Below are 17196 nucleotides of genomic sequence, written 5' to 3' on the forward strand. Positions count from 1 at the left end.
GAAATATTTGACCGTTCCACTACTTTTGGGACACCCTATATAATAGAAGTATAACTCCTTACGTGCGTACAAAGTACACACACACATTCTTTTTTTTTTTAATACCAATATTATGGATATTGTCTTAAATGTGACAGTTGTCAAAACTAGGAGAATGGTTGCCATTAAACAGAAACAATCTACTTAAAAAAATTCTATCGGTAATTTTCTACAGTAGATAATTCTCAGTATAATTTTAATCTGATTGGACAGAATTAAACACGTGACCAAATATCTTACTATACGATTGAAAGTTAAAATCATTAAAAAATAATCAGTTTAATTTTTATTTCTGTAGCTTTCTATTGGTCAGAATCTCCTATGAATGAAATAATCATATTTATGTCATTGCATCTCAACTTCCATTTGAAGAAATTTGCGATACATTTTTGTAATTTTTTATAGTTTTAAGTTATTTTTTGGGTGTAACTACAATGATATTATGCAAAAAATTATGTTGCCTCGCATATTTAAAATGCCTCTATCTCGAAAGCGGTTAAGTTTTGCGAAATAAATGTAGTATACCCTGTTTAAGTAAAAATATTAAGAGAATAAAAGCTTTGGTTCAAAAAGCATGTAGAATGGGTAATAAAAAATATTTAACCTATTAAATGAGCGCTGAAAGGCGTATGTGGCGCCCTCTGGGTAGAACATCATGTTCGGTGGAGGATTTAGATTTCTCGTCCCAAGTAAACGCCGCCTACAAAATTTCGTGTTATTATTCCATGACTGTTGGGATATGTTCAAGAATAAATATAATAAAAGTTTAACTGTGACACCCTGTATTTTGGTTATTATCAAATTTTGTACAAAGGTAAGTTAGCTTAAATCGACCTATTTTTAGATCAGAATTCTAAGGTTAAGATATGGCCCATTCTTTACCAAACACCCTGTATATCCAGTCTCTTGCATTTTATGGAAACTTTCTAAACATCACTTGAATCTAATAATATAATTACAATAAATTAGACAGAACTGTTAATCAGATTAACAACGTGTTGACTTTGGTTACAGTCAAATTCCTTATAATGGGAGCTGGAGTCCAAGTAGTTTACTGAGATAGTGAGGAGGAACTTAGATTCCCAATCGGATAACACGTATAAACTTGGAACCCCAACGGGACAAACTGAGACTAACTGGTGACACTGTGGTGGGAGTACCAGGGACCCTAATTAGATGGAGAGGATACAAAGTCAAATATGCAAAGAAGCGAAAGATGCAAGTATAAAGAAATAAAAGATATAAAAACATCTTACTCTTTGACAGGGGTGTCGAAACATACTTAAAACTCACTTAAAACTTACATTTTGATGCGTTGATTTCGTCTGCAAAACGGGAAATAAAATAAAAATGAAGTGTTCTATTTTATAGAAAAGTATTTAAATAATATGAAAGATACCATTACTTAGTGTTTTCTGACTGGTCGAAACAGACCGAACTTTACTTCGGCTAACGGGAATTTTTGGTATTTTTTTAAACGACATATAGACAAGGCAAAAACGGCGGGTTCGTTGGGAAAAATATTCCCATGAGATTTTTTTGCATAATTACATTCGTGATACATCCCAGAATAAGGTTCAAGAAGTCACCCACGTGAAAAGTGGGCCAAATTTTTTTTAACATTATTTTTAATCAAATTGCAAAATTCAATATTTTCGGCCCGGACTTTTTTTGTAGGTGTTTGGACCATTCTGGATAAAACAGGTTTCTTAAAATTTTTCTCTAAAGTTGATCGTTTTCGAGTTATAAACAACTTAAAATTGAAAAAAAAAAAAACGAAAGATGGCGATTTTCAAGGCTTAATAACTCGGTTAAAAGTTATTATTTTGAAAGTCAGAAAGTGACTAAATCAAAGTTTAATGCCCCCCCTACAAGATCCCGAAGAAATTTTTGTTATTATTTTATTACTAAGCTGTTATTTTTAAGTAATAATATTGAGCGCCATGCACGTGGTAGCCGGCCGTAAATGCTGAGTGCGAGAGAGATGCTACTCCGGCAGTCCAATTATGCATCTTACTTGCACTCACATTTACGGCTGCCTACCACGTGCATGGCTCTCAATATTATTACTTAAAAATAACAGCTTAGTGATAAAATAATGACAAAAATTTCATCGGGATCTTGTAGGGGGGGCATTAAACTTTGATTTAGTCACTTTCTGACTTTCATAATAATAACTTTTAACCGGATTATTAAGCCTTGAAAATCGCCATTTTTCGTTTTTTTCAATTTTAAATTGCTTATAACTCGAAAACGATTAACTTAGAGAAAAATTATAAGAGACATTTTCTATCCAGAATGGTAAAAAAACCTAAAAAAAATTGTCCGGACCAATAATATTGATTTTTGCAATTTGATTAAAAAAAATTGTTAAAAAAAATTTGGCCCACTTTTCACGTGGGCGACTTCTTGAACCATATTCTAAGATGTGTCACGAATGTAATTATGCAAAAAAATCTCATGGGAATATTTTTCCTAACGAACCCGCCGTTTTCGCTTTGTCTAATATTATATTTATACAATCAGCAGATCGTCCCACTTGTTATGACAGAACAACAGCGGTGACTATTTAAGAATTTGTGGGAGATTTATCCTATTTCACGTTTGTTTTATACTGATGATTAGCAATAAAATTATAAACAAAAGCACAGAATCTTCTAAATTATACTGGGTGATAGCAATATAACAAGGATTTTATTGGCACCACCAACAAAATGATTTCATGAGAATACACTTACAACAATTATTAGTCATATACAGACTGTTCTTTCATTTAGCAGATGTCGCTAGACGCCTACTCCATAACGTCAGCTGCAGTGCGAGGACAACTCTCGGAGATTTGTTATTTTTGGCAGATTATCTGATGATGCCTCCAACAAGAGGCAGAAATTGTCGATTTAGAGTGCTGGTTTGCAGTCTCTGTACTAAGTGAAAAATAAGACAGTTTTGCCTTCGCATTGCAACTGAATAAAAATGGTATAAATTTTTATTTTTTATTTTTATTTTTCTATTAGTATTACTCCTATAGAGTAACTGGGTTCATTTTCCGTTCGAATTTACCAAGCTGTAGACGGGGTTGTGAATTGCAACTTTTAGAATTCCCTTTTGTCTTCAATGTAGCATCCATCTGGCTTGCAATTTTTAGAAGCCAAGAAGGTGTCACCAGGAAAATGGTCCAAAATTTTTCAATTAAATATCTTTTAGAAATATTTTTAGTTTAGTTCGGATTTAGAAATGCTCAAGGAACCAGAGAAGCATTATTTGCAGTAAATGTGCTAGTACATAGATGATTAGATGTAAACCATGACATCTATGTCTGCTTCCTAGATTATAACAAGGCATTCGATACGGTGAAACATAATCCGTTAATAAAACTACTGGAAACAAAGAACATCGACACACGGGACATACGAATAATAAATAATCTGTATTATGAACAAGAAGCTGTCATATGGATAAATAATTTTAACACCAATAAAATAAAAATCAAAAAAGGCGTTAGACAGGGCTGTGTCTTGTCGCCATCACTGTTTAATGCGTACTCAAAAGAAATATTCAAAAAGGCATTAGAAGATGAAATAGCAGGCATAAAAATAAATGGCCTACCCATATCGCACCTTGAAAACCATATGGCAATATCTGCAATTTTTTCATGAAATGACCTTTGAATGCAGTCTAATAGGAAAAAAAATCTATTTTTTAATGCTATATAGCAGCGTCTGCAAAAAATTTTAAGTTCGGCACCAGAAAGATACATCTCTATGGCTTTTGTCAAAAATCGATTCTTCTTTTTATACCATCAGGCATTATCTGCAGTAGTTGATGCTCTACGGTTCTAAAATTGGAACAAAACCCCAGATCTATATGGCAATATGTGCAAAATGTGACCCACGCTCGTAAAATGAAAGAAAGATCTACTAAGGAAACATCCTTTGAATGCAACAAAACATAGAGTGCTGCATAGAGATTTGATTGCAACAGTGGAAATAAGCGACAAGACTATAACAAATTGATATACAACGTCGTACTGCAGATGGGTTTATCCCAAAAGAAAAGCGAAATATAACCGACAGACATTATATAAGAGACAGATTATAATATGCAAGACTTTGATTAAGTGTTAACACTAAAAATTTGTAATAAATAAGTACAATCAATAAAAAAAACTCACAATAAAACACTGAAAAACGTTTGTTTTTCTATACTTCCACAACATTTATTACAACTATGTTATTACTACAGCTGTTTCGGCAAGATGCCTTTCTCAAGTGATATATTTTACAATGTGTTTGCCTTTTTAAGTCTTTAACTGAAGAGGTTGAGGAGTGGGGAGCTGTTTGTCTCGAGTTGGTCATTCAGAATTATATCTGTATTTTTCAATTTATTAATTTCCATTGATTCTAAAAGTGATAGCTTTGTGTTTTATTGTGAGATAAAATGAACTTCCATCAAGTAACGGTCGAATCCATCAATTAATAAAAAAAACTGTTATTTTATATGAATTTTTACTGTATCATATGCGAAAATTGATATATTTTTTAAAACCATATGGCCGTATGTGCTAAAATACCTATTTCCTGGGGGAAATTTTACGTACCTTTTAATTCATATAAAAATATGTAAAATTAAAGACAATTGTGCCAAATACCAGGTTTGCAACTTAATTTTTGGAATTACAGTAAATAAAATTAACTTTACAAAAATTAAAATGCTCATAACTCAATATTATGATTTTTGCAGTTACTGCCCTATCGTTTTCAAGGTGCGATATGTGAAATTAGATACGCCGATGACACAATACTAATAGCAGAAACTATAACAGATCTACAAAGAATTTCAGATAAGGTTGTTGCAACGAGTGAAGAATTTGGTCTGTCACTAAACATAAAGAAATTCACGGTTATATCAAAGAAAAATATTAGAAACATAAATCTACACGTAAATAATAAGACGATAGAACGAGTTCAGAATTATAACTATTTAGGGACAAACATTAGTGAAACAAACGATTATACCAAAGAAATCCGAATTAGAATAGAAAAGGCTAGAAGTGCATTCATTAATATTAAACAAATATTATGTAGTAGAGACCTCATCCTAAACCTTAGAAAGCGAGTGCTAAAATGTTATGTATTTTCTGTTCTTTTGTATGGTGTGAAGAGATGGACTCTCAATAAACAATGCCTTAATAAATTGGAAGCATTTGATATGTGGACGTATCGAAGAATGCTGAGAATCTCCTGGACAGACAGAATTACCAATGAGGAAGTTCTAAGGAGAATACAGAACAGCAGAGAGATCATCATCATCATCATCAACCCGTACGCGTCCACTGCTGGACATAGGTCTCCCTCAGCTCTTTCCATTCATCTCTATTTTGTGCGGCTTGCATCCAGTTACCGATAACATGTTTCAAATCATCGGCCCATCTGGTTAGTGGGCGTCCTTTGCTCCGTAGTGCTTCTTCTCGCGGCCTCCACTCGACAATACGTTTTGTCCATCGGTTGTCTGGCAATCTGGCGACGTGTCCTGCCCAATTCCACTTAAGCGACGCGATTTTTTGGACAGCGTCTATTGTTTTTGTTCTACGGCGTATTTCTTCGTTTGGGATTCGGTCTCTCAGGGAGACACCCAACATCTGGCGCTCCATAGCCCTCTACGCGAATCTTGTTCACTACCTTTTTTGTTAGTGTTAATGTTTCGGCTCCATAAGTGAGTACAGGCAATACACATTGGTCAAATATTTTCCTTTTGAGGCATATGGGCAAATCCGATTTAAATACATAGTTAAGTTTACCAAACGCTGCCGAGGCTAATCTTATGCGACGTGGGAGTTCGTACGTCTGGTTATCTCGTCCCAACCGAATTTCATGTCCCAAGTACTTATAAGATGCAGTCTGCTCAATATCCATTCCATCAACAACAATATTACGATTTAGCACCAGATTAGTCATTATTTGCGTCTTGTTGATGTTAATCTTTAGTCCGACCTCTAAGGAAGCGTAATATAATTAGTTCAACATTATTATTGCATCATCCATACGATCGGCTATAAGGACGATGTCATCTGAGAATCTCAAATGACTGAGCTTCTCTCCATTTATATTGATACCATATTTGTTTAGATCTGCCTTCTTAAATGTGTGTTCTAAAAGGGTTGTGAACAGCTTTGGTGAGATGGTGTCTCCCTGCCGTACTCCTCGCTGTATACAGAATGCATTTGTTTGTTGTTCAGACAGTCTTACGCTAGCCGTTGCCGTTTGGTAGATATATTTGATCATGTTAATGTAGCGATGGTCTATTCGGCATTCTGTCAATGCTTTCTTTTAACATTTTCTGCTGGCTTATGATATCGAATGCTTTCTCGTAGTCCACGAATATCAGTGCCAATGGTTTGTTTTATTCCGCAGACTTCTCTATTAGGTTTTTTATTACCATTAAGTGGTCGTTAGTGCTATATCCAGATCTAAACCCAGCTTGTTCTCTAGGTTGATAGAAGTCTAACTTAGCCTCCAGTCTTTTTTTGATAATTTTTGTGAAAAGTTTATATATGTGTGATAGCAAACTGATAGGACGGTAGTTTTTCAGATCTGTTATGTCACCCTTTTTGTGTAATAAAACAATGACTGCATTGTTCCATTGAGAAGGAGTTTTTCCTTGGTAAATGCATTGGGTGAAAAGTTTGGCCAAAGCCTGGATAATTTTATTTCCACCTTGTTTGATTGCCTCGATTACTATTCCGTCATCGCCAGGAGATTTATTATTTTTCATTTCTGAAAGTGCCTTTTTAACTTCATGTGGTGTTAATTCTGGCATTAATTCTGATCCCTGGTTTGTGATTTTGGGCAGGGGCTGATCTTGCCTGTCGTTGGTGCTCTCATACATTTCGCGATAAAACGATTCGACAACCTTGAGGATTTCGGCTTTATCCGTGCCATCTTTGTTTCTGATTTTGTACATATTTTTGTTACCGATGTTATTCGTATTACGCCTCAAAACGTTTAAACATTTATTTTCTTGAATTATGTGAGTTATTTCACTTTTGTTGTTTTCTCTTATATCTTTTCGGATTGATCGGTGGATATCTTTATTTAATTTCTTCAGTGTTGTGTAGTTGGAGTCGTATTTTTCCTGTCTTCTTTTACTTATTAACTCTTTGGTATTTTGGCTTAATTTTTCTTTATGGGTTACGACAGTCGGGCAGCACTCCCTTTCTGTTTCTTTTAGTGCTTTCGTTATGACATTATTTGCTTATTCAATGTCTTCTATGTCGTTTTCAAGGTCTTGTATACGTCTGGTTAGTACATCTTCATAGAGGTTGTTGTTTCCTGGGGGAATCCATTTCGTCTTTCGTGTTTTGAAGATCATCTTGGTTCTTTCGAAATTGACATTTAATCGTATCTTTGCTTGGATTAATCTGTGGTCGCTTCTTACCGAAAATTTGTTAAGTGTTTCAATGTCTTTGTAACGAAATAGCGATAGACTACCCCAGCTAATTGAAACAATATTCGAAAACATTACCTCAACTAACCAAGATAGCCATCGTTACACCCTTAGCTTAGCTCAGTCACTCAGGTGTGTGTTCGTCTTGTCCTAACCTTAGATATGAACTATGAAAATTGGAATGGAAGCACACAAAACATAGTTTTTAACTAATCATGTTTATTGTTCATAAAGATATAATAAATAAAATGACTTAGTAAATTGCATTAACAAATGTATTCAAATTCTTGCCAAAAACTAACAATTCTGGATTATACTTATGGCTTTTGGTAGCTGATGGTATCTTCTTGATGTCGTATGGTACTGCTGCTGGTTCTGCAACGGGCTCTGGGGTTCTAAAAGCTGTACTCCACCAGGCCTACAGGTGTTGGTCGTTGCAGTGTAGTTGTTGGGGTTGCAGTATGGATGCCATGTCCTCGTTGTTCTATCGCCGGCGATCTGAGGGTTGTTGAAACTCCCGGAGGGAGAACGGTGATCTTATTCCAAAAACCCAAGAGATGATTTGATGGAACAAAAATGATTTATTTTTCGAATTACATGCCTTTTTAAGGATTAATTTTTTCCTTCCAATGTATGTCAGGGAGTAGGGGGTCAAGTCGATGAAGTGACACTGTCATTTAAAACGACATGTAAAATGACAACCAAGTACTATGAAGTAGCGGCATGTTCCGTATTGAAAATACAGATATTTGGAGAGTATGAATATACGAGGTATGTTCAGTATGATGATTTAAATGAAAGAGATATATTAAATAGAAGATAATAAAAGAGGGTAATAAAAGAGAGCGCCAACCGATTTTTAAAGGGGAAAATGGGTAAACCAATTAGAAGAAGATAATTATTAATGAAATATTAAAGGAAATAAGGTAAAATAATTATTTTAAAAATAAAATATCAAAGATGTGACGTTTGTAACGTTACACACTCCTCTCACCCATCAGAAAAATTTTGAACACACGTGAGAAATTTTTCTCAAAGAAAACAGGAATGTTACACACTCCCTCCACTCATCAGAAAAATTTCGAACACAGGTGAGAAATTTTTCTCAAGGAAAACAAGAAATCAAAGTTCTAACCAGAAATAAATATATGCAGTAGTAATCGTTCAGAACAAATCAAAAATAAATACTGATAATAAAGTAATCATTAAGTCAATGTATATAGTTAATTTAAATTATTAATCATAAAAAATTTTAAAGTACCAAAATAATTTTCAGATGTTACTCTGAGGAAAATAAAAATATTACCCAATGAATTGTAGTATTCATCACACTATAAAATATTTATTATAAATAAATGACATCAGAGAATATCTATCTCTGGATAAAAAAAATAGAAGTACTTTAAAAAGTATGAAATCAATTCAAATATATAAAGACTTATAGTATAAAGTGTAAGTATTAATCAAATTCAACTAAAAATCCAAGAAAGTAATAATTAAAGGTAAATAAGTTGACTTAAGCCAAATAATGTTGTTATTTATTAAAATGAATTGCAAATATTCAGGTATTTATATAATATAAAAGACATATAATCAAAAAGTAAATATAATGGATATCACATCCTAAATACAATAAATAAATAGCTAGTGGAGCTACTAAGAAGTGAATCTCGAACAAAATAACAAGTACTCGGATAACGAGTATCTAAAGTAAGGTAATAATATAATAATCAATATAACAAGGTAAGTAAAAGCATATTAGTAGACAAAGATAATATAAGTATAATATGATAAAAAGAAATGCAAGTGCAACTATAGATAAACCATTAAAAAAAATAAGTACCAACTATATGGAAAGCCAAATAAGACAAAAGTTCTACACCAAAGGGTTTGAAAAAACTGCATAAAACCAGTCCTAAAAGACTTAACCAATAAGTTAATAAAGAGAGAGATAATGATACATAATGCAAATGCTACTTCCATCAAATGCATACCAGGGATCTACACTAAAGAACAAAATATATGTATAAAAATGCATAAATATGATTTGCAAAGATGGAAAATAACAAATGCTAGTAGCTAAACTACAATCATACTTCAAAGCGCCACAATTCTACACCAGATTTCTAAAAGTAGATATGCATAGAATTGTTTGAACTCCAAAAAAAAAATTTATAAAAGACATCATCCTAAAAATAATATACAGCATTAAAATGTATATCAACAGTCATTAAGACCAAAAAAACGGAACTCAGACTCAATAAATCTGGCCCAACTCTATGGATAACTTATATGTACCCTAGGAAAAAAAAACACTAGGTGTCTATGCAGCTATATATAAGCCATACACAACTTATAAGTGCCGGATGAGGCTTTCGTGCTAATCTGTATCAAAAATCAGTACAACACCAAAAATAAAATAATAAAACAATAATATATAGATAAATAGGGCATTGTTAAATAGAAAAGATGTTAAATATAATGTTTATCATAATTAATATAAGTGCAATAATGCAAAAAATTGAAAAATGTAAAATATCATGCTTTACGAACAAAAAATTTTTTGAGATTCAACACAAGAAGAAGAAGAATGATTTAAATTAATATTCTGAATACGTAAAGAAGAAGAATAAGAATAAAATACCTCAATGAAAGAAAAGAACTTGAAAATTGTCCTAGTCTTTACTATACAAGTAAAGTAGTATATACCATCCGAACAAAAAGTTCGACGGAAACAACAAAATTTTTGGTAGTTGTACAAAATTGGTAATAAATATATGAGAACAACTAGGAAAAATAAGAATAAGTAAAAAGTAATTGAAAATAAGTAATAAAACAAGATTTAAATGCACTTTAGAGTACACAGAAGTACCTATGAAAAGAACGCAGAAGAAATAGTACGTATAAAAAGTACAGAAAATATGACAATAAATGGAAAAATTCTCTTGGGTTTTGGAAAGTTACGACAAAATAAGAGTAATTAAAGAAGAACTACCAAAAAAACTGGTTAAATTGAAAAAAAAAACAGAAAAAACACCATGTGGACATTACTATCAAGGTCCTAACATAAAAATTAGCCAAAAAAAGTAGGTAAAAAGTATCAAAATGTTAAAAATACCAATATTTGCAACTGTAAATGTATTTTAAATCAATTATGCTGAAATATATAATTAAATTATTGAAACTGGTAATACTTTTTGACCCATAACCTGTGAAAATATATAAAAATTAGTCAAAAAGGTAGTCAAAAAGTACCAAAATAAATAATATATATAGATTTACTGCAAAAATTGAATATAAAATGAAATATGTGAAAATAGTATTTATTAATGCTTGTTGTCTGCTACCAAACCACACATTCACAGCTCTATTCTTCGGATAAGACAAGTGCATTGGTGCGCCAGTGTAACGAGTAAGCACACATGAGAAACGTTGCGGCGCCAGTGTAACGAGTAAGCGTTGGACTACCCCAGCTAATTGAAACAATATTCGAAAATATTACCTCAACTAACCAAGATAGCCATCGTTACACCCTTAGCTTAGCTCAGTCACTCAGGTGTGTGTTCGTCTTGTCCTAACCTTAGATATGAACTATGAAAATTGGAATGGAAGCAAACAAAACATAGTTTTTAACTAATCATGTTTATTGTTCATAAAGATATAATAAATAAAATGACTTAGTAAATTGCATTAACAAATGTATTCAAATTCTTGCCAAAAACTAACAATTCTGGATTATACTTATGGCTTTTGATAGCTGATGGTATCTTCTTGATGTCGTATGGTACTGCTGCTGGTTCTGCAACGGGCTCTGGGGTTCTAAAAGCTGTACTCCACCAGGCCTACAGGTGTTGGTCGTTGCAGTGTAGTTGTTGGGGTTGCAGTATGGATGCCATGTCCTCGTTGTTCTATCGCCGGCGATCTGAGGGTTGTTGAAACTCCCGGAGGGAGAACGGTGATCTTATTCCAAAAACCCAAGAGATGATTTGATGGAACAAAAATGATTTATTTTTCGAATTACATGCCTTTTTAAGGATTAATTTTTTCCTTCCAATGTATGTCAGGGAGTAGGGGGTAAGTCGATGAAGTGACACTCTCATTGAAAACGACATTTAAAATGACAACCAAGTACTATGAAGTAGCGGCATGTTCCGTATTGAAAATACAGATATTTGGAGAGTATGAATATACGAGGTATGTTCAGTATGATGATTTAAATGAAAGAGATATATTAAATAGAAGATAATAAAAGAGGGTAATAAAAGAGAGCGCCAACCGATTTTTAAAGGGGAAAATGGGTAAACCAATTAGAAGAAGATAATTATTAATGAAATATTAAAGGAAATAAGGTAAAATAATTATTTTAAAAATAAAATATCAAAGATGTGACGTTTGTAACGTTACATCTTTAATTATTTCTTTTCTGTTTGTTATGATAAAATCTATCTCATTTTTGACACTGCCATCTGGGCTTATCCATGTCCATTTACGCTGAGGCTTTTTATCGAAAAAGAGTTCATCATGGATAAATTTTCCTGGTTTAAGAAATTAAGCAGTCTTTGTCCTCGTTCATTTCTGTCGCCATACCCATACTTGCCCATTGCTACTTCTGCATCATCTTGTTTGAAGCCAATTTTCGCATTAAAGTCGCCCATAATTATTGTATAATATGCTGGTGTAGTGTGTAATGCTGTTTCTAGGTCATCATACAATTTTTCAATTTCTTCATCGGAGTGGCTAGTTGTTGGAGCATATGCCTGGATTATCTTAAGGTTATATCTTGAATTTAGTTTGAAGATAGGTATACAATCCTAGGACTTATGCTGTTAATTTTAGTTATATTTTGAGAGTGTTTTCTATGTATAATGAATCCTACTCCACCGTGTGAAGTGTCTTCTTCTCCTCTAAAATGAAATAAATGTCCCGATTTAAGAGTAATTTGGGCTTCTCCTCTTCGTCTGATTTCGCTGAGGCCGATGATGTCTCATTTTATTGTTTTCAGCTCTTCCTCCAGTTCCATCATCTTCTGGTCCGATATAAGAGTTCTAACATTGTATGAGGTGATATGCATTTGTCGTTCTTTGTGGTAGCCTGATCTTTACCGGGGATTCTTAGCACCCTCTGCTCCAACTCTTTTCCATCCGCTACCTTGGTTGGGGGTATTGGAGACGCCGGAGACTGAGGGCCGTTCAGTACTATCGTCTTTCATGAAAATTTGCCTTTGGGGTTTTAAGCCATTAAAACGCCACGCTTGGCTAGTGCGTGTTGGCGAGTTGGACTGGATGTGGAGGGAGAAAATGGTGGAGATGGGATTGCTTTGGGTTAGGACATGGTTTCCCCGGTGAAGGGATGCTGGGGAAATCCATGAGCTCGCGTGGGCAGGTGTGCTATTCCTGAAGTAGATCTATTCCCTGCCGGGATCTCAGAGAAGTATCTACCCGCTACTAGCAGAGAGATACCTACTGGATTCCATCAAAATAAGAAAACTTCAATACTTGGGTCATATAACACGTGGTGACAGATGAACTCCTATAATTAATTATGCAGGGAAAGATTCAAGGAAGGCGAAGCATAGGTAGGAGAAAAATGTCCTGGCTGAGAAATCTCAGAGAATGGTTTGGATGCAGCTCAACTGAACTCTTTCGGGCTGTAGTATTAAAAGTGAGAATAGCAATGATGATTGCCAACCTTTGTCGCGAGATGGCACGTAAAGAAGAAGAAAGAAGAAATATTTTTAATATTTTTATTAGGTTGAAAACTTTGACTTTCAAAAAATTATGTATTTGATGAATTCTTGCAAACAATTATTTAAAAAGTATAGTTTTTAGTATTTTCGATTTCATTAAAGTAAATAAATGGTACTATATTACTTCGGAGGATCTAGATATTTTGCAATATTTATATTGTAGCTCCTCATAACTCAACCGAGTGAAAAACAATTCTAATTTAAATCGTTTAAGATTCAATTTAATGTATAAATCGCTTCTACCGAACAAGAAACAAGTGGATTGAAATAATAATTTCAAATTACTTTTTTAGGGAAAAGAATAAAATTCTCGAAACACGAAGCTTTAAATTCAATTCGTACTTGTTAATCTCTAAGCAAACTGGAACAAAACAAAACAAGATTTAAGAACGCAACAACTAGTAACTGCATTCGAATAAACGAAGAAGATTTTATATATTCTGTAGAAAGATTTTAACTGGAGTGCTAGTTTGTCTTGTTTTTTCAATCCGGATATATTTTATACATTTTTAAATCTGCTGAAAACAAATTATTCGAGTTTTGTTAAAGTTTTAAGATAACGATAGAAACGCTTTTATTAATGGGAAGATATTATTTTAAAAGGTTCGTGTCTCCTTTACACAGGTCAAAACATCTGTGTACTATAATTTCAATAAGCTATTCCGTTATACAGGGTGAGTCATGAGGAACTGTACATGTACATACTCCTACCTTGTATAGAGGCTCCTATAAGGAATAACAAATGACCATTAAAAAGTGTGAATTTTAAAAATTAGACAAATAGGCCAATAAAATGGCATATTTATTTTTTCCCCACACGATTACTTAATTTTTTATTAAAAAATGAAATTTGTCAAAATCGGAATTTTAACCTAAAAATGAAAAAAAAAAAAGATGAAATCACGGTTTAACTCGCTACAACGTTCCATTTAAAAACATTTTTAGATCTAGACATTAATCTGTGGTCGCTTCCTACCGAAAATTTGTTAAGTATTTCAATGTCTTTAATTATTTCTTTTCTGTTTGTTATGATAAAATCTATCTCATTTTTGACACTGCCATCTGGGCTTATCCATGTCCATTTACGCTGAGACTTTTTATCGAAAAAAGAGTTCATCATGGATAAATTTTCCTGGTGTAAGAAATTAAGCAGTCTTTGTCCTCGTTCATTTCTGTCGCCATACCCATACTTGCCCATTGCTACTTCTGCATCATCTTGTTTGAAGCCAATTTTCGCATTAAAGTCGCCCATAAATTGTATAATATGCTGGTGTAGTGTAAGAGTATTAGATCTAGACATGTTATAGAAAAAAAAATGGTGAAACTTTTAATTTTAAGAAAAACGTGGTTTAATTTTTTTTTATTTTATGGTAAAATTGCGATTTTGAAAAATTTAATTTTTTAATAAAAAATAAAGTAATCTTGTGGAGAAAAAAATAACTATGCCATTTTAATGGCCTATTTGTCTAATTTGTAAAATTCATATTAGAGTTTTCAAAAAGCGTATACAGGGTGAAATTTTTTCTAAAACCCAAACGAACAGATTTTTTAAAGGCGGACGTGATTTTTTTCTAGTTTGAATAAATCAGTTGATTGGGTGGTAACATAAACCAAATATTGGTTTAAAAAAATTAATTTTTGTAATAAAAGTAATTTTTTTTTAAATCTATGGTTCACTTTACCAAATTTTTAATTCATAATCAAATTTGATTTTTTTTTTATAAAAAAATAAGTAATCGTGTGGTGAAAAAATAAATATGTCATTTTAATTGCCTATTTGTCTAATTTGTAAAATTAATATTAGAGTTTTCAAAAAGCGTATACAGGGTGAAATTTTTTCTAAGACCCAAACAAACTAATTTTTTAAAGCCGGACCTGATTTTTTTCTAGTTTGAATAAATCAGTTGATTAGGTGGTAATAGTGTAACGATTGACCAAAATAAGAGACACATCGATCTGACCGTTCAAAAATTATGACGAATACAAATTTCCGGAATGGGACGTTTCGATGCCGCCGGTTCATCGCCGGCCGTTTCGATGCCGCCGGTTCATCGCCAGTCCATTTGATCGCCGTCATATCTCGCATTTCCTACAATTCCTAATTAATACTAAAAATAACTAATAATTGTAACTGTCGAAAATTCGGAAATATATCAGATAGCGATTAATTGACTGGCGATGAATCGGCCGGCATCGGCATCGAACTGGCGGCATCGAAATGGCGGCGATGAAACGTCCTAGACCCCAAATTTCTGTCAAAATGCGAAAATCGCCCTGTATATTATTAAACAATGGGAGCAGACACTTTTTAATGGTCATTTGTTATTCCCCATAGGGGCCTCTATACGAGGTAGGAGTATGTACAGTTCCTCATTACTCACCCTGTATATAAACAACAATTTAAGTTGTTAAGGTTGTTCAAAATTTATGTATTGGTTCCATAATAACGGTACATTTTTAAAATCACTTTATCACTTTCTCTCTTATTTCGGTCATTAGTGTTTATTATAGGTTAAAGTTGGTATGGATCTAGGAGCAAATGCCGGAGGAATGGGCAGTTGGTCTTATATAGCCAATATATAAAAAAGGAGATAAGAGGGAATGACAGAATTACAAACCAATTACATTGCTGAATGTAATAAACAAAATCCTTTCTGGGCATTATCTACAATAGATTGTCAGAATAATCCAAAAATATGATTGGTGATCACCAAATTGGATTCAAACCAAATAGAGCCACTAAAGACAACATATGCATACTAAGAACGAAACAGGAAAAAGCTTATGAATACGACATAGAAATTATATTATATGTATACAGGGTGAGTCACCACTAACGGGACGGAAGATTACAGCTAAATGGTGAAATATTTAAAAAAAAATTTAAATTAATAGTTTCTAAGTTGATCAAAGCTACATTTTAAAATTATTTTGAAATATACAGGGTGTCCCCGTAAATGGCGGCGTATCAAAGTAATATTTTTTCTTATGGAACACCCTATATTTTATTGCATTTTTTAATTGTACGCAAAAAATAAGGTATAGTTTCATAAGACTTCCCTATACCTATGTACAGAGTGTTCTGAGTTATGTTGGCTTTTCTTAAAATGTGGACTTTTTAAAAAAGGCTTATTCTCAAGTTATTTAGGAAATTATAAAAAAAATTACTTTTACATATAAATAGTTGGATACTGGTTGAACGTATTCCATGATTGATTATTACTCATTTATTTACAGGGTGTTCAAAATTTACAGTTGCATTAGTGGATCATTCAATGTGTCATATGGTGCTTATTTTAAATGGAGCACATGTATATTAGTAAATAATTATACTAAACAAATTTACCTCTTTCGAATGGTATATGGATGTCCTATACCTAGGTCTCATAGTTTTTGCGTAATTTACAATTATTTAAATTCTTAATCTGTAAATCCATTTTGTGTGTGTTTTTATGTTTTATTGGCACTGGTTTAAGCAACCAACTGGCCAGTCAATGTGTTTTGAATTCTCTCTTTTACAAAATATATGCTTAGTATCTAAATTTAAAACTATTAGTACTACTGTTTTTTTTACTCTGTTTTTTTTTATTATTTTTTTTATTATATTTTTTAACATTTTTTTATTACATTTTTTTTTTTTTTTTTTTTCGCGCTAAGACCTAAACCCGATTCAACCTCGCGGAGGTTTAGATCTTAGTAACTTTTTATTTTATTTAATTATTTTTTTTTTATTTTTTTTTTCTTTTTTTCTCAGAGCTTTAATTTTAAACAATTAACATGGTTGTACAAAATTTTATAAACATCTAGATTGTTTGATTGTAAAAGGTATATAAGATTAAAAGGAAATTGTACATTAACTTGAACTAGATTGGCAAAAAAGTTTGATATTTCAATAAAATGTAAAGGACATTCTAATAGTATATGTTGTAGATCAGCTAGCTCTCCACATAAACATTCATCATTATCTA

This window comes from Diabrotica virgifera, chromosome 7, assembly GCF_917563875.1.
Source record: "Diabrotica virgifera virgifera chromosome 7, PGI_DIABVI_V3a".
Lineage (NCBI taxonomy): Eukaryota > Metazoa > Arthropoda > Insecta > Coleoptera > Chrysomelidae > Diabrotica > Diabrotica virgifera.